Genomic DNA, 21593 nt, shown 5'->3' with positions numbered 1-21593 from the left:
CTTCCTCTACATCGGGGAAACCAAGCGGAGGCTCGGGGACTGCTTTGCAGAACACCTACGCTCGGTTCGCAATAAACAACTGCACCTCCCAGTCGCGAACCATTTCAACTCCCCCTCCCATTCCTCAGATGACATGTCCATCCTGGGCCTCCTGCAGTGCCACAACGATGCCACCCGAAGGTTGCAGGAACAGCAACTCATATTCCGCTTGGGAACCCTGCAGCCCAATGGTATCAATGCGGATTTCACAAGCTTCAAAATCTCCCCTCCCCCTACCGCATCCCAAAACCAGTCCAGCTCTTCCCCGCCTCCCTAACCTGTTCTTCCTCCCACCTATACCCTCCTCCCACCTCAAGCCGCACCCCCATCTCCTACCGACTAACCTCATCCCGCCCCCTTGACCTGTCCGTCCTCCCTGGACTGACCTATCCCCTTCCTAACTCCCCACCTACACTCACCTTTACTGGCTCCATCCCTGCCTCTTCGACCTGTTTGTTTCCTCTCTACCTATCCCCTCCTCTATCCATCTTCTATCCACCTCTCACTCTCTCCCTATTTATTTCAGAATCCCCTTCCCCTCCCCCTTTTCTGATGAAGGGTCTAGGCCCGAAACGTCAGCCTTTCTGCTCCTATGATGCTGCTTGGCCTGCTGTGTTCATCCAGCCCTGCACCTTGTTGTCTTGGTACAGGGTCCACTGCTTTTTGTCATTTATATAAATGATTTGAATGTTAACACAGGAGGTATGGTTAGTAAGTTGGCAGATGACACCAAAATTGAAGGTATAGTAGACAGTGAAGAAGGTTAGCTCAGAGTACAACAGGATCTTGATCAGAGGAGCCAATGATAGATGGAGTTTAATTTGGATAAATGTGAGGTGCTGCATTTTGGAAAGGCAAATCAGGACAGGACTCATACACTTTATGGTAAGGTCCTGGGGAGTGTTGCTGAACAAGGAGACCTTGGGGTGCAGGTTCATAGTTCCTTGAAAGTGGAGTCCAGGTAGATAGGATAGTTTGGTATGCTGGCCTTTATTGGTCAGTGCACTGAGTATATGGAGTTGGGACATCATGTTGCGGCTGTACAGGACAGAGGGTAAGCCACTGTTGGAATACTGAGTGCACTTCTGGTCTCCCTGCTATAGAAAGGATGTTATAAAACTTGAAACGGTTCAGAAAATATTTATAAGAATGTTGCCAGTGTTTGGGGTTTGAGATATAGGGAGAGGCTGAATAGGCTGGGGCTAATTTGCCTGTAACATTGGAGGCTGAGGGGTGACCTTATAGAGGTTTATAAATTCATGAGAGGCATGAATAAGGTAAATAGTCAAGGCTTTTTCCCTAGGGTGGGGGAATCTAAAACTAGAGGGCGTAGGTTTAAGGTGAGAGGGAAAAGATTTAAAAGGGATCTAACAGGCAACTTTTTCATGCAGAGACTGGTGCATGTATGGAATGAGCTGCCAGAGGAAGTGTCGGAGGCGGGTACGACTAGAACATTTAAAAGGCATCTGGATAAGAATGTGAATAGGAAGGGTTTAGCAGGATATGGGACAAATGTTAGCAAATGGGACTTGATTAATTTACGATATCTGGTTGGCATGGACCATTTGGGCTGAAGGGTCTGTTTCCGTGCTGTATATCTCTATGACTCTCGGGTGAGCCTGTGAAATTCTCAGCCACAGAATGCAGTTGAAGCCAAAGTATTTAATGATTTTAAGAAGGGGTTAGAGATAGTTCTTAGGGCTGAAGGGTTCAGAGGATATGGGGAGAAAGCAGGGACAGGGTACTAAGTTGGATGATCAGCTATGATCATATTTAATATCGGAGCAAGCTTGAAGGATCGAATGACCTGCTCCTGCATTCTATAATTCTTTATGTTGCTGTACGAGAGCTGCTTAACTACATTTATTGTCCAGAATAGAACTGTGCTGCTAATCTCTTCATTGTTGATAGCATGGGCATTTTTGAATTGTGTCACCATAGTCTTACCAGACCAAAGGGCTGCTCTCTCATTAGAGAGAGACGACTGGCAGTGATTTAACCTAAGGGTCACCACATCTCAGGCGAGGGAAGAGGTTGAGAAGGAGAATCCTTCATGGTAACCTCAGGCAGGGTGGCGATTGAACCCACACTGTGGGCATCACACTGATTCGCCAACCACCCATCCAGCCAACTAAGCTAAACTGAGCCCCATGTACATCACCAAAGAGCAAGAGCTAGCCTGGCCAACAATGCTCACATCTCATTAAACAATTAACCAAACTTCAGTTTCAAGGACAAATGAATACTCATAACTGCTGTTTACTAGAAAAATGGCATTACTCGAAGATACATGTAATTGTAAAATACACATATCCTAACACAAATCTACCCTCTCAATCGATAAGCAGGAACCTTTGCTAAACTTCTTCAAAGGGCTCACCTGTCATAACCACTTAAACACGTTCAACCACAACAAGAAAAATCAGTTAGAAATTGACAGCAAATTTGTTAAAGATGGTGCAGACGTAATGGAGAAAGTAGATTTTTGTTGATTTTGTTATTTAACAAAATTGAGCAGAGAGCCTTGGAATCAACTAAAGCTATAGGGAGCAATGATCAAAACAAATCTTCACTGAGTATGCTATCTCATATTACAATAGATTAATGGCTTCACATATTGCCCTCACCTCTGAGAGCAACATTAAAACTACACTCAGTATTTGGATAGTAATATGACCCGTGCATTGGTTGTTCTCTGGAAGGCTGGTAAGTAAAATGTTTCTCGACAGTTCAATTTGGACTAAGTGTGCAATGCAATCGTGTCCACTTAGAATATGAATTAGCTACTAGTGTACAGATCATTGGAAGTGTAATTAGGTGTATTTGGAAGTACTGTTTTGAGGCTCCTTCATTATTGCATATCATCACACAATGCCTACCATTTGTCAAGTGAAAATCTAAGACCATTGGTGTCTATATGTTGCTATCTCTCTTAGGCATTTGGACTGTTGGGATGATGCCTTAACTTTCTTAATATGGTTGCATGAAACATTTACCATCTTGCTCATGTCACCTCGTGACTGAATATTAATACAACACCAACTGTCATTTCTACAATTGATGGACCTTTCCTTGGCATCAGATTGGAATATCAACTGTACATTTGACTGTGGAAGACATGACAGGGCCTGGCAATGAAGGAGGAACATAGTGCAGTATTGTAAGCTAGTAACAGGTAGATTCTGTGAAATAAATTACACCTGAAGTGTGATCCTAAGATTAAGTGATGTTGGCTGCACTCAATAGATCAAATTGTCCATGTAGTAAAACGTTAATTATCTCCAAGTGTTTCATAGAAAACCATGTCACCAATCTTATTAAATGGCACTTTTGTCTTAAACATTTGCCAAATAAGGAATAGTCTCAAGCACTTTACAACATAGCACAGTTATTAAGCAGGGCTTTTAGCTGTCACATGTGGTGGGACTCTGAAACTGATAGCACTAACTAAACATTTGGACTAGGCAGACACTCTTTACTTTAATCCCATTTATAAATTCAGTAGAGGTCAGAATGAATTGAACTAAATGCAATCCCTAAGGATTTATTAAACCTTTCTCTGCCAAAGCTTGAGGTTTTTGTAACCTATATATTTGTCAATGTGTCACACTCATTAGGTATTACTTGGACTGGAATTCTGGCATATAAACCAGCTCCCAGGTACAAAATTAGATTTAAAATATGTTTTGCTATTTTCAAATTCCTATGTCCCTGTTAATAATTAAAGGATATAGTAAAAGGAACAAATTGCGCAGTGCACCTTCTTTGTCTGAGTCTCGTCCCTGGAATATGCTCAAATGTTGCAAAGTAACCTCTCAAGTATCGGTTTTTGATTGGCAGCTAAAATGCACAAGTTGTTCACCCCTTCTGTCATAGCATCACAAGGCAACACCAAGGGTGAGCCCAGGGAATGTGATTAGATTGCATACCTGCAAACTTCTACTGTTTATTTTTCTTTTGCTCTCATCACACCCCGCCCTCCTCCAAATGCTTCACTCCTGTCACTTTGAATCCGAGAATAAGTGGTCCAACTGGTCTGCTTCTCCCTTCCCCTTCTTCCCCATAATATCCATACATTGGCAATCGCCTCTTGCACTGAAAGGAGAAAGCTGCCTGTTGTTTTTGGAGAAGGTCAGAGAGTGAGTGGCAGTCTGATTGTTTGGTTGAACACTCCCACAGGGCGTTAGGATTTTGATTATGTCACCACTTAGTGGAACAACTGACACTGATGGGTTTGAAATGAATATTGAGTCCCTGAAGAATGAACTTTCTACAATGCTATGTATCAGGCATCCTTTTTTTTCCAGGTATAAAGTTACACCCTGAAAGTGGCAAGGCCAAGTTCAATCCAAGCTTCTGAGATAGCACATGGGAAACAGTTCCAAAAACATATCATTTGGTACTTTTCATATTTAACAAAACAAAATGAATGTATTATTATATCTGACTTGGTCTTTGAACAGTTACTTTTTTCCTATCCAAGCATACCTCAATGACAAATCAAATGTTGCTGATATCCAAGCAATTCGTACATTTAATAAAATATTGTTCTTGAAATTAAGCTGTACAAAAATAAGCATCCAAATTTTGTATGCTCCTCTCTGAGCATGGAGAGATAACATGATAAATTTTTAACAAGGTAAGGCCACCTTAAATTAAAAGTAAGGAATTGGGTATTAATGGAATTGTATGTAAACTTTCACAGAGCATAATTTCAAGGCTGGTAATTTTTTTTCCAGAAAATAAATAATTAGAAATGTGGCAATGAATCTAACTCCCTTAAATGACCCGATACCACGTGAGTTTCATACATAAAACTTTTGTTTGTTGCATTGGGGACTGCCTAGACTGACAGGATTGATTAATTAAAAAAACTATAAACATCTTAACTAATTTACGTAATGCAGGGGACGGAAACTTACAAGACAAGTATTTCAACATCTGTACAGGACATGCATTTCCGGTTGTAGTGACTATTACATTAAAACGTGTTGTGGTATAGATCCTCAGCAGGCACTAACTACAAATGAGAGTATCATTGTCGAATACAATCATGTTTTACCACAAGAAGAGTTTATTTGGCCCATTAAATCCATGCTGGTTTTCTGTAGGAGCAAATTAGCTGGTCCTATTCGACTTCTCTTTCATTGTAGTCCTACAAATTTTTCCTTTTCATTTGCTTATCTAATTCCTTCTTGAAATGAATGATTGAATCCACTGCCAGAGTGCATTCCGAAACGTAAGCGCTCATTGCTATAGCATGTGTGCCTTGTCTTTATGAGAATTCACATTTAAGGATTCCATATGCTGTTTGTATATAATGTAGCAACACTGCCTGGTAAATAGTCTTTGGGTTTGCAAGCTAAACATATAGAAATCAGTTGATTTGGTGCAATATATGCTTCATTACTTATGATGTGTTTTACTGCTTTCAAAAATAAATAGCCCACAGAGTTAATCAAATGCTGATAAGCGACTGATTACTAAACTTTTATCATCAATATGACATCTGTATGTTGCCTCATGTTGTCTTTGTTTTCTTTTTCCAATCAGTTTATCTCTGTTTTCTCCAGTTCATGATCCTTTTGCCATTAGGAACAATCATACCATACACTATAGGGATGTTGGACAATAGTGTCATGGGTCTGAGTGGATATAAAACTCAGGAGGGATGTATAACAGGTGACTGATTCAATATCCGTCCTCATACACCACTACACACAATCAATATATCTCACTTAGTCCAAATTCTGGTGAACAGAAAAGTTAAGGAAACTTGGAACATAGGAATTTTCTGTTTCCATCTTCATCCACTATTTACTTTGATCAAATATGCTTCATTGCTTTTCTTTTTTCAATTCAAGTCAAACAAAATATGTTGAATATATTTTATAGATAAACACTGTGCCACCTTGGGTAAAAAGGTGCCATTGAGGGTGGTATGATGGCACAATGGTTAGCACTGCTGTCTCACAGGGCCAGGGACCCAAGTTTGAATCAAGCCTTGGGTAATTATCTGTGTGGAATTTGCATGTGCTCCCTGTGTCTCTGTGGGTTTCTACTGGGTGCTCTGGTTTTCTCCTGCAGTCCATAGATGTACAGGATAGGTGGATTGGACATGGTAAATTATCTGTAGTGTCCAGGGATGTGTAGACTAGGTGGATTAGCAATGATAAAAACATGGGGATAAGGTAGGGGTGTTGAGTCTGGGTGGTATGCTATTTAAAGGGTTGGTGCAGAGTTGATGGGCCCAACGGCCTCGTTCTATAAAAAATCCCTGTTACTGGGTAACAGAGCCAAGAAAACTTTGAACATTCCTGGAAAAGCTGCCAATTTCAGTTGTCCGGTAGTAAAGAGTTTCAAGTTGATTACTGAGGGAAAACTGAAAGAACTGTGGATGCTATAAATCAGGAACAAAAACAGAAGTTGCTGGAAAAGTTCAACAGGTCTGGCAGCATCTGTGAAGAAAAAAAATCAGAGTTAGCATTTCAGGTCCGGTGACCCTTCCTCAGAACTGATGGCAATTAGGAAAACGTCGGCTTATATGTAGAAAAATCTGCACATAAGCCAATGTTTTTATTACTGAGTGATTACTGAGGGAAGCTGCTTCTTAGTTTCCTTTCCTGTAAATGGTGAGTGATGTTGGAAGCCCTGCATGTTTTTTGAATAATATCATGGGAGCTTTAACATCGACCTGAGTGAAAATCCATGACCACATTAGATAGTTGAAGACAACACAATGCATATTTTCATTTGAATTGATTTGATTTGATTTATTGTTGTCACATGTACCTAGGTACAGTGAAAAGTTTTGTTTTGAGTGCAGCATGGGGAGATCATATGCAAAGTGCGCTAGAGTAATAGAACAGAGTGAGAAATACAATGTGCACAAAGAGCGAGATCAACATCTAAATTTAAAATTTGAGTGGTCCATTTAGAAATCTGATAACATTAGGGAAGAAGCTGTTCTTGAACCTGCTGGTACATGTGTTTAAACTTTTGTATCTTCTGTCCAATGGAAGAGGTTGGAAGAGATTAGAATAGGGGTAGGAGGAGTCTTTGATTACATTGGCTGCTTTTCTGAGGTACTGAGAAGTATAGATGGAGTCAATGGATGGGAGGTTGGCTTGTGTGATGTACTGGGCTGTGTTCACAACTCTCTGTAATCTCTTATGGTCCTGAGCAGAGCAGTTGTCATACCAAGTCATAATGCATCCAGATAGAATACTTCCTATGGTGCAACCATGAAGAATGGATCTCTGAAATTAATTTTAAGCATGAAACATACAGAGAAGACTCGTATTTAATGATCCTGAAATCAACTAGATGGAAACAATTCATAGATGGTACAGTTAGAACATAAATCTCCCTGGAACAGTTTCTTTGCAGTCTTTGTGTGATCTACACTTGAAGGGTGGCGACAGGTGTAGAGATAGTTCAAACTAGCCAGCGAGACGGAAAGCTGACTGCGGAACAATCACTTAGATTTTTGCTCTCCTTGATTCTTGCATGGGATATGGACCCTATTGGGATTTAGCTTTTGTCCTGAGATGCCATGAACTGAGTTGCTGTCTAGGCTATTGTAGACAGCAATTTAAGTCAACCACATTCCTGTGGATATGAAATCACGTAGTCGACCTAGAAAAAGAGAGCGGGTTTACTGCTCTGCAGGATGTGAGTGAATCGGGTGGATTTTTACAACAGTCAACAGGAACCAAATGGTTGCCATCATACTCAGTTTTTAATTCCGGAACTCATTTAATTCAAATTTCACTTTCGGTTATGGTGGGATTTGAATCCATGTCACCGGAATGTGTACCTGGAATTCTGGACTACCGGTCCGTTCCCATTACTTCAACATCACCATCTCTCCATGTAAATCTGATGTAAGTCATTTAATTTTCATTAGCCTTGAATCAATGGAACTGAAATTTGAGCAGTTTCTGTAAAAGCTGAACAATTTGTAATGGAAGCTTTAAATTAAAACTTACACTGTCGATTTCCCATTCACTGCATCAAAACTCTTCGTTATAATGAAAAAAAAAGCCTTTATTAAACCTGACCTGATCCTTTTCTGCTCCAGTGGAGATAGTTCCAGTAGATCAAGTCCCTTGTCATAACAATGGGTTTTCATCTTGAGTATGATCTTGATGAAGTTGTAAGACTTTGAAAGACTTTATTGACATTTCTATAATGGAACATTAAAAACTGATTCCAGTGCATTCACTGAGGACTGATTTGTACATATGTCTCACTACTGGTAAGCATTTGCACCCTGTGCCTCCCTATTGACAAAAAACAAACTTCATTTTATGGATTTAGCCACCTGAGCCCCTGCCCACAGGAAAATATTTGAGATTTTACTCAAATACTTCAGGGAAGGTCTTGCTGTAACACAAAGATCATTACATTTTCTGCTGCTCTTTACTGTATTTATTTTTAATTGTTGGCTTAGAATGAGATCCCTTTCTTTTGGAACTATATGTCCTTTCCTTTTTATGAATCTCTTCATGCCTCATGCCATCCATAAGACGACAATGGCAGTCTGATCCCAAAGTACAAACAAACACCCACCAAAAACCAACCATCCAGATATGCATGTCAAATGAGCTCTAACTTCAATTGTCCTGACCGTTTGGTAAACACTGTGGTCTTTCATTTGGCAGAATCTCATCACAATGCTGGGGACAGAATTTGAGGCAAACACAGAAAGTGTTGAACAAAACTCAGCAGGTCTGGCAGCAACTGTGGAAAGAGAAACAGAGTTAATGTTTCAAGCCTGATATGACTCTTCTTGAGAACTAAGCTGTTTTTCCTCTCAGTGCATGCAGGACACCATTATGAGGCTATGCAAATTGCTCCCAAGTGTCCATCATTATAGATTTTGACTGCAATTTGTAACTGAATCTCAGTGAACATGGAAAATGCACCTAGATAGACAGAAAATTACTTTCAAATATAATTAATAAGAGGAAGATTTTCCAGACTTGATTCTCCTATTAAAAAATTGTTGAATTTCCACCTCCTTTGGTTCTGTTCTGGCTATGATGTGGAGGTGCCGGTGTTGGACTGGGGTGGACAAGGTCAAAAATCACACGACACCAGGTTATAGTCCAACAGGTTTAGTTGAAATCGCAAGCTTTCGGAGTGCTGTTCCTACATCAGGTCACTTCACCTGATGAAGGGGCAGCACTTTGAAAGCTTGTGATTTCAAATAAATCTGTTGGACTATAACCTGGTGTTGTGTGACTTTTAACTCTGTTCTGACTATTAAAGTTATCATTTCATATCCCTCCTTCAACATCCCAATATTTCACGCACATCCCATTTCTCCCTTGAAAAATGTCCTGAGGCCTTATTTGTTCTCAGTTTCTACACCGATGCAAGTTGCTGATGTACTTTGAATAGCAAATGAAATTTAAAAAATAGTTAGCACTTATCCTTGCTGCAAAGTCTATTCCTGAACTCTCTCCCTCCCTATTTCCAGGAACATATGTGTTTAGTCTGTTGCAGCACACTCTGGGGCTGCCATTTACTCCATTTCTCAGTTACACTGCTCTGAGGAGCTTGTCATAACCAGGTCAAGCTTCTAACTTGCAGTCTCTTCTAATCAGCCCTGTCAGCTGCCTGTAGCCGCCCCTTTGCAAAGAGTCACCTCACAAATTTGATGGGACAGTGTCGTCTTTCATGTTATGATTAAATTTGAGGAGGCGGCAGCTGTTCTGGGCAGGCTGAAATCCACATGAAAGTATGAAATTATAAAAGAAAATCCAGCCAATCTTACACATTGAGAGTGTAAGTGCAAAGTTACTATTAGTCACCCAAGCAGCCTGTTCCCACTGTAGAATCTAACGGCAACAGTAATATGTAATCCTTAAAAGGAAAGATTTGCTAAGCTGCATTTCACCTAAAGGAGAAGGGCTTCACTCTGACAAGTCTTTTAAAGGAATAGTTCACTTTTTGTTTGAAGTGGTTCTTTCTTCTTGTAGAATCAACAAACAATAGCGACTCCAATTTCTTAGAGTCATAGAGTCAGAAAGAAGACAGACAGAAACAGACTCTTCGGTCCAACTTATTCATGCCGACCAGATATTCTACATTAATCTGGCCCCATCTGCCATCATTTGGCCCATATCCCTCTAAACCCTTCCTATTCATGTACCCATCCTGCTTCTGAAATTATTTTTAAAAATCCTAGTTTTCTTCCAACAGGGAGCTGTGCTTCCTCTCCCTGCTCTAGCCATGCTAATGATCTCAGTTGTAGGCAGTGAACACCAGAAGTTCCATTAGAAGTAATGGTTAAAATGCAACTTCATGCTTTCACCACAATCACCCATCAGCTGTAGGGCTGTAGCAATCCATGCATGAGTTGGCAAATTAATATTTATAGCATAATGTTGGTAGTACTGAGTTAGTAATTCAAAGCTGCAGATTAACATTGTGTGGATGTGGCGTTTGAATTGTAAATTGTGATTTGCAATTTAACCACTAATGTAAAAACCCATCTGATTCATTAATACCCCTTTAGGGAAGGAAATCTAGCCTCTTTACCTGGTCCTAGCCTACACACAACTCCAGACCCACAGCAATGTTGACTCTTGTGCTTGTGAAATGGCCCTAACTTGCCAATCAACTGAAGCACAATTAGAAATGGGCAATAAATGCTGCTCCAGGCAATGATGCCTACACCCTACGAATGAATAAGCTAAACTGCAAATGAGTCTCCCATTTGTTTACATTCACGGGATGAAGGCGTCACTGTCTAGGCCAGTATTAATTGCCCATCCCAGAGGGCAGATGAGAGTCAACCACATTGCTGTGGGTCTGGAGTCACATGTAGGCCAGACCAGGTAAGGATGGCAGTTTCCTTCCCTAAAGGACATTAGTGAAGCAGATGGGTTTTTCTGACAATCAACGATGGATTCACGGTCATCATCAGAGTCTGAATTCCAGATTTCTAGTAAATTCAAATTCCACCATTTACCAATGGCAGGATTCAAACCTGGGTCCCCAGAATATGACCTGGGTGTCTGGATTGACAGTTCAGTGATAATACTACTGGGCCATTGCCTCCCCTTCATCAGAGAAAATTTAATTTGGTTTGAATGTTTTTATTTAGAATTCATATTTTATAGAAAAAGCAGCAGAATAAACTGGAGTTAAAAAGAATGAAAAAAGAAACACAGTAATTGTCCCATCAAGAATGTGGCTGAATTTATAGTAAATCTTTCCTTCAAACTAAGCATTAAAAATATGCAGAAATATAAAATTGTCTGGTACACAAACACTACCTCATGACAATATGGATGATAATAGATCACTCAGTCCATATAACCTTGATCTTAGAGTTCAGATTATGGGAAGTTTGCATCATCCCCTGGTAACAATTACCTCTGTTTAAATATCCAACCTCAGTGCCAGCATCATTCATGAGAGGATGGTGAAAAGAGAATCGGTGAATTTAGTGTAAATTAGCACAAGAAAAAGTCAAGCACTGTTAAGTCACCATTACTGGGGCAGCACAGTGGTTCAGTGGTTAACACTGCTGCCCCATAGCACGAGGGAGCCTGGTTCGATTCCATCCTCAGGTGAGTGTCAGCGTAACACGCTTCCCCTGTGTCTGCATGGGTTTCCTCTGGGTGCTCCGGTTTCCTCCCACAGTCCAAAGATGGGTGGATTAGTCACGTTAAATTGCTCATAGCGTCCAGGGATGTGTAGGTGAGGTGGATTAGGCATTGGAAATATGGGGTGGGAACTCTTCAGAGGGCCAGTGTGGACTCAATGGGCTAAGTGGCCTGTTTTCACACTGTAGGGATTCTATTGTTTTGCATGATTTCCTATAACAGGAAAGAAAACACCTTCAATTGAATCTGGTTCAGGTCCCAGCATTTAAAAAAAAAGGCAGCTTTAGACATCAGACAGAGGAGGCTTTTATCTTTCGTGTTTGGCCTGATTTTGAACCCAGTCCCAGAAGGTGAAAGGACGTGTGCTAATCCGCTGATGGTTATCATTGTTTTCACTGCGTTTGAGAAACACTCATTCCTAGCGGGGGAAAGAAAAGGAATTTCCAGACTGTGAGATCTTAAGGCCGTTGTGGAAATGTCAGAGAAATTCCACTTCCCACCTGTCTGACTGGATATCTGTCAATGCACATGTCACCCCTCACAGGCAGTGCCAAGTATTACAAAGCTTTTCAACTCCACAGAGGGAATTTTAACCTTGGGCGATGAATTGGACATTAGGAGGGATGTTTGGCAGGTGGTTGATCCAATATCAACTATTTTTTGAATAATCTCCCACAAGTTTAGCTTCAATAAAATTATAAACTGAGAGCCCAGAGTGACTTCAACTTGATTTGGATTCAGACTACTGTCTCCTCAAAAACTTAATTTATTTTCTTTCAATGTCAGTTTGAGCTCTGACACCAGGTTCAGGCCATACATGGTATAAATGCATTTGTATTTCTTCAAGGAACAAAGAACAATACAGCACAGGAACAGGCCCTTTGGCCATCCAAGCCTGCGCTGCCACATTTTGCTCTTCCATACTAAAATTGTCTTCATTTACAGGTTCCATACACCTCTATTCTCTTCCTTTCATGGATTTTTCCAAGTGCTTCTTAAATGCTGCTATAATGTCTGCTTCCGCAACCTCCTCTGGCAGCGTGTTCCAGGCACTCACCACCTTTGCATGAAAAACCTGCCTCACACATCTCTTTTCACCTTTCCCCCTCGCAACTTGAACCTGTGATCCCTAGTAATTGACCCCTCCACCCTGGGAAAAAACCTCATGTTTTCCACTCTATCCATGCCATTCACAATCTTATAAACTTCTTTGAGGTCGCCCCTCAATCTCCTGGTTTCAGTGAAAACAAACAAGTTTATCCAACCTTTCTTCACAGCTAAAATCCCCCACACTATGCAACATCCTGGTAAACCTTTTCTGTACCCTCTCCAAAGCATACACGTCCTTCTGGTAGTGTGGTCACCAGAACTGTATGCAATATTCCAAGTGTAGCCTAACTAAAGTTCTATAAAGCTGCAGCATAACTTGTCTAACCTTATACTCAATGCCCCTTCCAATGAAGGCAAGCATGCCATCAGCCTTTTTTAACTCCTTATCTACCTGTGCTGCCACCTTCAATGATCTGTGGACCTGCACACCCAGATCCCTCTGCATATCAACACTCCTAAGGGTTCTGCCATTCACTGTATAATTTCCACCTGTACTTGACCTTCCAAAATGCATCACCTCACATTTGTCTGGATTAAACTCCAATTGCCATTTTTCTGCCCATGCCTCCAACTGATCTACATCCTGCTGTATTCTCTGACTATCCTCCTCACTTTCTGCAACTTCACCAATCTTTGAATCATTCTCAAACTAACTAATTAGTCCAGCTATGTTTTCCTCCAAATCGTTTATGTAGACCACGAACAGCAGAGGTCCCAGCTCTGATCCCTGTGGAACACCACCAGTCACAACCCTCTATTCTGAACAGCATCCTTCCACCACTACCCTCTGTCCCCTATGAGTAAGCCTGTTCTGAGAAACAGTTCTGAAGAAGGGTCACCGGATCTGAAACATTAACTCTGATTTTTCCTCACAGATGCTGCCAGATCTGAAACGTTAATTCTGATTTTTCTTCACAGATGCTGCCAGATCTGCTGAGCTTTTCCATCAATTTCTGTTTTTGTCACTGTGTAAAAGATTTTGTTTTCAGTCAATAACATTCTGGGCAAGGGAACACCACCACACGCAAATTCCATTACAAAGCATACACCATTCTGTCTTTGAAACATATTGCCTTCCTTCACTGTTATTGAACAAATTCCTGGAAGTTATTCCCTTGTAGCGTCTTCAACACACAGATTGCAGTGGTTCAAGAAGGTAGCTCATCACCATCTTCTCCTCAAGGACAGTTCAGGATGGACATTAAATAGTGTGCTAGTCAGGGAAGTTGACATTCTATTAACAAAATGTAAAAGCTGTCCGAACCTGGGCAAAGCTTAAATGGGAGATTATACATCACAAGTATATTTCTCAGAGCTGTTTATAATAGTGTAATCGGTATGCATAATTTTTCAAAAAGAAAGTTAATTGTTGCAACAAAGACTCTATGTTATCTCTAATAACGTAGAAATCAGAATATTAATCTTTGACTTAGAAGTTGGAAGTGGGCAATTTTCCTTTCTCAAAAAATATACATCATTTACAGGTTTTAACCTCGGCAACAGGTCAGTATTTTCTCATAATAGGATTTCAGTCTGTTGAATGGTAATTAATTCTTATTGGTTCTAGTAAGATCTCATCACTGTTTAATCTGCCCTTTACTCTATTTCAGCTGGAAAACTGCCCCAGGAGTGGACTGAGTGCACAAATCCAATTATCTCATTACTGCTGGTCTAGAATGGTTGTTGAGTGTGTAATGATACCCTTATCAGTAAAAACCTCCCGCACTGGTATGGTTTATGGTTTTCTCTACTGCTTCTGTAGTTATGCAAAATATTCTAACTGGCGTACTTCCCTTTTTCCTCGCAGTATTTTCCATGTTTTCCTTACTTGTTGCCTTTTCAATGTCAATTGATCCTTGCAGCAAACAAATGTATAAAACACAAGACAAAAATGCTCATGTAGTCTATCATGGTTTTCATACAAATATTAGCTATCTTGGAATGAATTAAAATTGTAATGCCATCATGAAAGCAGTTTTGGTGAATGCAATCACTCACAATATTAGTTGAATTATGTTTGTTTTTCACTCACTGACTTTTATAATTCCAATTTTTTCAGCATATTTTTGTTTAATTTAGTTATAAACAGCTCAAACTTCATTGTGTCAGGTTAAAATCTCATCTGGTTTCTTTGCTGCTGATCTGACTGGAAACTAAGGTTAGCTGAGAACACAGAATGAAAGACCCAGCAATTCTACAGAGAACTAAACATAGCATCCTCACAATATGCAGAGATAACACCAGTTTCTATGTGAGTAGGAACTTCATTTACAGTGCTTTAAAATGTCTACTCCATTCTTCTGGCTGAGGTCCCCAGAGTTTCTAAAGTTTTGTTTATTTTTCTGAGTTTACACCAGTCAAGCATAGTCAGCAACATGAATGAATGAATTCATGTAGTGAATCACAATTGAACTCTAAGGAACCACTTATTGCGTAAAATGGAAACAGTTGTGCATGACCCTATATCCATGTTCTTGCTTAGACTGGCTATTACAGACCAGCAACTAGGAGACCAGCTAAGATGTTCATAGAACAAAAAGAGAACAAAAGAGAAGTACAGTGCAGGAACGGCCCTCCAAGACTGTGCCAATTATCATGCCCAAACTAAACTAAAAAACAAACCATCTGCCCTTATTTGGTCTGTATCCCTCAATTCCCTGCCTATTCATGTAACCATCCAAATGCCTCTTAAATATCACCAATGTGCCTGCTTTCACCAACTCTTCTGGTAGTGTGTTCCAGGCTCCTACCACTCTCTGCGTGAAGAACTTCCCTTGCATATTGCCTGTGAACTTTCCCTCTCTCACTTTGAACCCGCGCCTCTTTGTAATTGAAACTTCAACCCTGGGAAAAAGCCCCTGACTATCCACCTTATCTATGCCTCTCATAATTTTGTAGACCTCTATCAGATCTCCTCTCAGCTGTCATCTTTCCAGTGAAAACAATCCTACTTTTTTAACCTTTCCTCATAGCCAATGCCCTCAAGACCGGGCAACATCCTAGTGAACCTTCTCTGTACTCTCTCCAAAGCTTCCACATCCTTCTGATAATGTGATGACCAAAACTGCACACAATACTCCAAGTGCGGCCTAACGAGGGTTTTATATCGCTGCAACGTAGTTTGCTAACTCTTGTACTCCATGCCCCGGCCGATGAAGGCAAGCATGCCATATGCCTTCTTAATCACCTTGGCTACCTCTGTTGCCACTTTTTGGGGACTATGGACCTGCACACCCAGATCGGTCTGTATGTTAATGTTCTGAAGGGTTCTGCCATTTACAGTGTAGTTCACACATAAACCTGATCCTCCAAAATGCATCACCTTACATTTGTCTGGATTAAACTCCATCTGTCATTTCTGTGCCCAAGTCACCAATCTATCTATATCCTGTTGTATTGTTTCACAATCATTGGCACTATCAGCAACTCCACCAATCTTCATGTCATCTGCAAATTTACTAATCAGACCACTCACATTTTCCTCCAGATCATTTTTATATCCTACAAACAACAGAGGACCTAAGACTGATCCCTGTGGAACACCATTAGTTACCGGTCTCCATTCTGAAAAACAACATTCCACTGCTACCCTCTGTCTTCTATGACCAAGCCGGTTTTGTATCCATCTAGCCAGCCCACCCTAATTCCCATGTGATTTTAGTTTTTGAACCAATCTGCCATGTAGGACTTTATCAAATGCCTTATTAAAGTCCATATAAAGTACACCCACAGCCCTTTCCTTGTCAATTATCTTTGTCACCTCTTCAAAAAATTCAATCAGGTTGATGATACATGATCTTCCCCCTACAAAACCATGTTCCCTGTTACTTACTAGCCCATTTTCTTCCAATTGTGCATTTATTCTTTCCCTCAGTACCTTTTTCAAGGGTTTCCCCACCACAGATGTCAGGCTCACCAGCCTATAATTTCCTGGATTATCCCTGCTTCCTTTCTTAAACAAGGAAGCGACATTGGCTAACCTCTAGTCCTTTTCAACCTCACCTGTGGTCAAAGAGGACGTGAAGATATCTGCTAATGCCCCAGCTATTTCTTCCCTTGCCTCTCACAGTAACCTGGGATAGATCCCATCTGGCCCTGGGGGTTTGTCTACCTTAATGCAATTTACGATACTCAAAACTTCCTCCTTCAATACATTGACCGTTTCTAGCGTATTCACACAATCATCCCTCACCTCATCATTAGTCATGTCCTTTTCCCTGGTGAATACCAATACAAAGTACTCAATAAGGATCTCTCCCACTTTCTGTGGCTCCTCGCATAACTTACCTCTTTTGTCCTGGAGTGGGCCTAAACTTTCCCTTGCTATTCTCTTTCTTCTAACATATGCATAAAAAGCCTTGGGGTTCTCCTGAATCCTGTTTGCCAAAGATTTTTCATGGCCCCTTTTAGCCTTCCTAATTCCGCTTTTAAGTTCCGTACTAATTTCTCTATACTCCTCAATGGCTTCATCAGTTTGTAGTTTCTGAGACCTATCATATCCTTCCTTTATCATTTTGACTAATTTTACAATTTCCCTTATCATCCATGGTTCCTGAATCCTGTCATTCCTGTCCTTCAGAGAAAGTAGGAACTGCCGATACTGGAATCAAAGATAACACAGTGTGGAGCTGGAGGAACACAGCAGGCCAGGCAGCATCAGAGGAACAGGAAAGTTAACATTTCGGGTCAGGACCCTTCCTTCAGTTTTGCAGGGACGTGTATATCCTGCAGTTTAATCAACTGGTCTTTAAAAGCCTCCCACCTGCCAGGCGTAGATTTGCCCTCAAATAACTGCTCCCAATCCACATTCCCCAGTTCCTGTTTAATTTGGATGTAACTGGCCCTTGCCCAATTAATCACCCTCATCTCCAGGCCACTCTTGTCCTTGTCCAAGCCTACTCGAAATCTTACAGAGTCATGGTTACTGAGCCCAAAATGCTCTCCTGCTGAAACATCGATTTCCTGTCCTGGCTCATTCCCTACTAGCAAGTCTAGTATGGCCTCCTCTCTGGTTGGATTATCAACATATTGTCTCAAAAAGCCCGCCTGGACACATCTAGCAAATTGCTTCCCAGCCGAGCCCCCAGCTCTAAGGGAGTGCCAGTCAATAAGAGGAAAGTTGAAGTTACCCACCACAACTACCCTGCCTTTTTCGCACCTTTCTAGTGTCTAACCTCATATCTGCTCCTCTATCTCCTGTGGGCTGTTGGGAAGTCTGTAGAAAACTCCCAACATTGTGATTTCCCCTTTCCTATTCCTGAGCTCCACTCATAACGCCTCATTGCAAGATCCCTCCAATATGTCCTCCCTCAACACAGCTGTGATGAGATCCCTAATCTGCAATGCAGCTCCCCCATCCCTTTTGGTTCCCTTTCTGTCCCATCTAAAACAGTGATATCCTGGAATGTTAAACTGCCAGTCCTGTCCCTCCTTTAACCATGTCTCTGTAATGGCAATAACATCACAATCCCATGCAGTAGTCCATGCTCTTCGTTCATCTGCCTTACCTGTTATACTTCTTGCATTGAAGTAAATGCATTTGAGACCTCCAGCCGCCCTGAGCCCTGTGACTTCCCTCTGCCTGCTCTTACTCTGCGCTACGTATATCTCAGTCTCTCCTTTGTCCCCAGTCCCTGCACTTACTGGCCTGTTGTTCCGGTTCCCACACCCCTGCCACACTAGTTTAACACCTCATAAAGAGCTCTAGCAAACCTCCTGCTCATGATATTGGTGCCCCTCCAGTTCAGGTGTAATCCAACCCTATTGTACAGGTCCCACCTTCCCCAGAAGACTTCCCAATGATCCATATATCTAAAGCTCTCTCTCCTTCACCAGCTTTGTAGCCACATGTTCAACTGCACTCTCTCTCTGTTCCTAGCCTCGCTAGCCCGTGGCACAGGTCGTAATCCTGATCGAGATTACTACCTTCGTAGTAATTTTTTAAGCTCCCAACCTAACTCCCAGAATCATCTTCGCAAAACCTCTTCCTTCATCCTACCTACATCATTTGTGTAAATATGGTTCATGGAGAAGATCATCATAGAGATTGACACAGTCAAATCGACATAAGTTCTGAGGTGGGCAAATAATATCCTGTGCATCAAAGTCAATCTTTCATGGTGAATGGGCCTCTTCTATCCTATATTGTCAATACACCCTGGAAGAAATTCTACGACAGTCAGAAAGCTTGTTCCATTGGTTTTAGCTCCGTTTTTATAATAATAACATTTGTCATCTTTGAAGTCTACAATTAAAAAAAACTCCTTTTTAATTAGTAATTACAGTTTTCTCAGTAATTATCTCTTTGTAAACTGATCTGATACTCCAAAATCAACATAACACACAACCTATCATTTACAGCTGACCACAACAGTTAAAGGAAGTTATTTATTTTGAATGATTAAGGATTGATATAAAAGGCAAAATTAATCAAATATGCAGTAGAGAAAGTCAAATATTATGATATATCCTGAAAATATTTCTGAAATTATTTGTTTTCTCCTTGCTTTGACTTGCCAACCAATAAAAGATATCTCTCGATATCCGCTGGGATAGTTATAAGCCTTTTGGTTCCCTTAATGCTGCCTATGCTTGCATTCAGTGAAGTGTTTTAAACACTGAATTTGTTGGAATGAAAAGTCTTCCCATCACATCAGACTTCTCTTCCAGGTGCTGGATCTTGTCCATTTGCTTTTTTAAAGTGACATTGTGGACAACTTATATTCCCATCTTGGGGATGATGTTTCGTCTGACATTTTGTAGGTTACACATTGAAAGGTTTATTTCATTACTCATTTGCTTGTTAGGCCAACTTTTATTCTCCATTCCTCGTTGCCTGGGGGGTTGTTAAGAGTAAACTGCATTGCTGTGGGTCTGAAGTTATTCGTGAACCAGATGGGTTTTCCCCCAAACATCAAAAGCAGTCTCATGGTCATCATTAGACTCTTAATTCCAGATTTTCAAATTTTAAATTGAATACAAATTCCAGCAGCTGTAACAGCAGGATTTGAACCTATGCTTCCCCCAGAACGTTACTTGCATCTCAGGATTAATAATCCAGTGATAACACCATTAGACCATCACCTCTTCCTTCCCTTTGTAAACACAGTTAATTATTGTCATAGAAACAGAAGATGTTGTAAATATACAGCAGACTGGTCAGCCTCTGAAAGGAGAACAGCAGGCTCAGGATTCCGGTAAAGCTCCTATGGTGAAATATCCTTTCCTCGCACCATTCAATCATCAAGAAAGGAATACTTGTCTTGTAAAGAGCACCCAATTTAATCCATCTTTCCAAACTATCAGAAATCACATCTCATCTAATGAAGAATGTTGAAGGGTGTGCAGGCTAAAGGTTTTAGACACAATATTGCAGGGTTAGCAATGGGACCAGTTACTTGGGGGGTACACCTTGGGAAAACAGAGGAAGTACAGAATTAGCAACCTAGCTGTGATAGGGATCGCACCAGGACTTGATGCCAAACCTGAAAGTGTTGGCTCTTTAATCATTTATATGATTAGACTACATGATTAGATTGAATTACACCACATTAATGTACAAACAATGGCATTGATAGCACCTTTAGGATATGAGGCACAAAGAGATAACAGATTCTTTTGACTCATCATTTAATTTACATATAAAAGTTAAGAAAGAAAATGTACACCTATCACAACTTGGCAAATGAGAGTTGATATGGTAGCTTGCATTTTATGTCCTATTATGTTGATTTCTTTCATTGGCTTGCTGGTATTGTTAAATGATATAGTACAGATACAATTTGGTTCATCTTGTCTGTGCTAATTCATTGGAAAAAGCTATTCAATTACTCCCACTCCCCTGCTCCTTTCTCAAAACCCTGATGTTTTAAATCCTTTTTTCAATATTTTAACCAGTTCAATTTTGAAATTTATTATTGAATTTGCTACTGCTGCTTACTCAGATTTTTAATTCCAAGTCCTTCAATGGTGTGTTCCAATGAGATCTGAGGTGCGGTCCTCCAAGTTAGCATGGTTCCAGATGGATACCACAAACATTTATTGCCCAGGTGAGCAGGTCAAATCAAGATTAGTTTAAGAAGGATCTCATCCCCTGGAAATACCTTTTTCCATGACCAAACAAATTGATGTTTTAAAAGGAGCAAATTTTAGCTTTTTTCAGTTAATAAAAAAAAGTGTGTATTAGCTACTAAATCCAAAATGAATTAATAATGCAGACATGTACACACAGATTAGTAATATGAAGTAAGCCCAAAAAATAAAGAAAAGTTAAAATTATGCAGATCAGTCTCTTTAAGTTATTAGTGAAGAGTAGATAGTAGAACACTGAAAGTTGAATAGCCAATTTTGGAATTGTTGGCTTTTCCCTGTTAGTTGAAATCCTTATATTCTGTTTCTTTTAGCAGATGGTTGGTTGGAAACACTAAGCAAGAGAGTATTTCTATTGTCCAATTTAAGAATCACAGAATCCCTACAGCATGGAAACAGGCCCTTCAGCCCAACAAGTCTACACCTACCCTCAGAACATCCCACCCAGACCCATCCCCCTATAACCCACCTAATCTACACATCCCTGAACACCATGTGCAATTTAGCATGGCCAACCCACCTACCCTGCACATCTTTGGACTATGGGAGGAAACCGGAGCACCTGGAGGAAAGCTACGCAGACACAGGGAGAATGCACAAACTCTGCACAGACTGTTGCCTGAGGGTGGAATTGAACCCAGGTCCCTGGCACTGTGAGGCAGCCGTGCTAACCACTGAGCCACCATAATTTACATTTGACTATCTTGTTAGGCAGCTTTCCTCGACGACTCA

The sequence above is a fragment of the Rhincodon typus genome, chromosome 22 (genome assembly GCF_021869965.1).
Source record: "Rhincodon typus isolate 14 chromosome 22, sRhiTyp1.1, whole genome shotgun sequence".
Lineage (NCBI taxonomy): Eukaryota > Metazoa > Chordata > Chondrichthyes > Orectolobiformes > Rhincodontidae > Rhincodon > Rhincodon typus.
The sequence above is the reverse complement of the archived record's forward strand: the minus strand, read 5'-3'. Positions refer to the sequence as shown.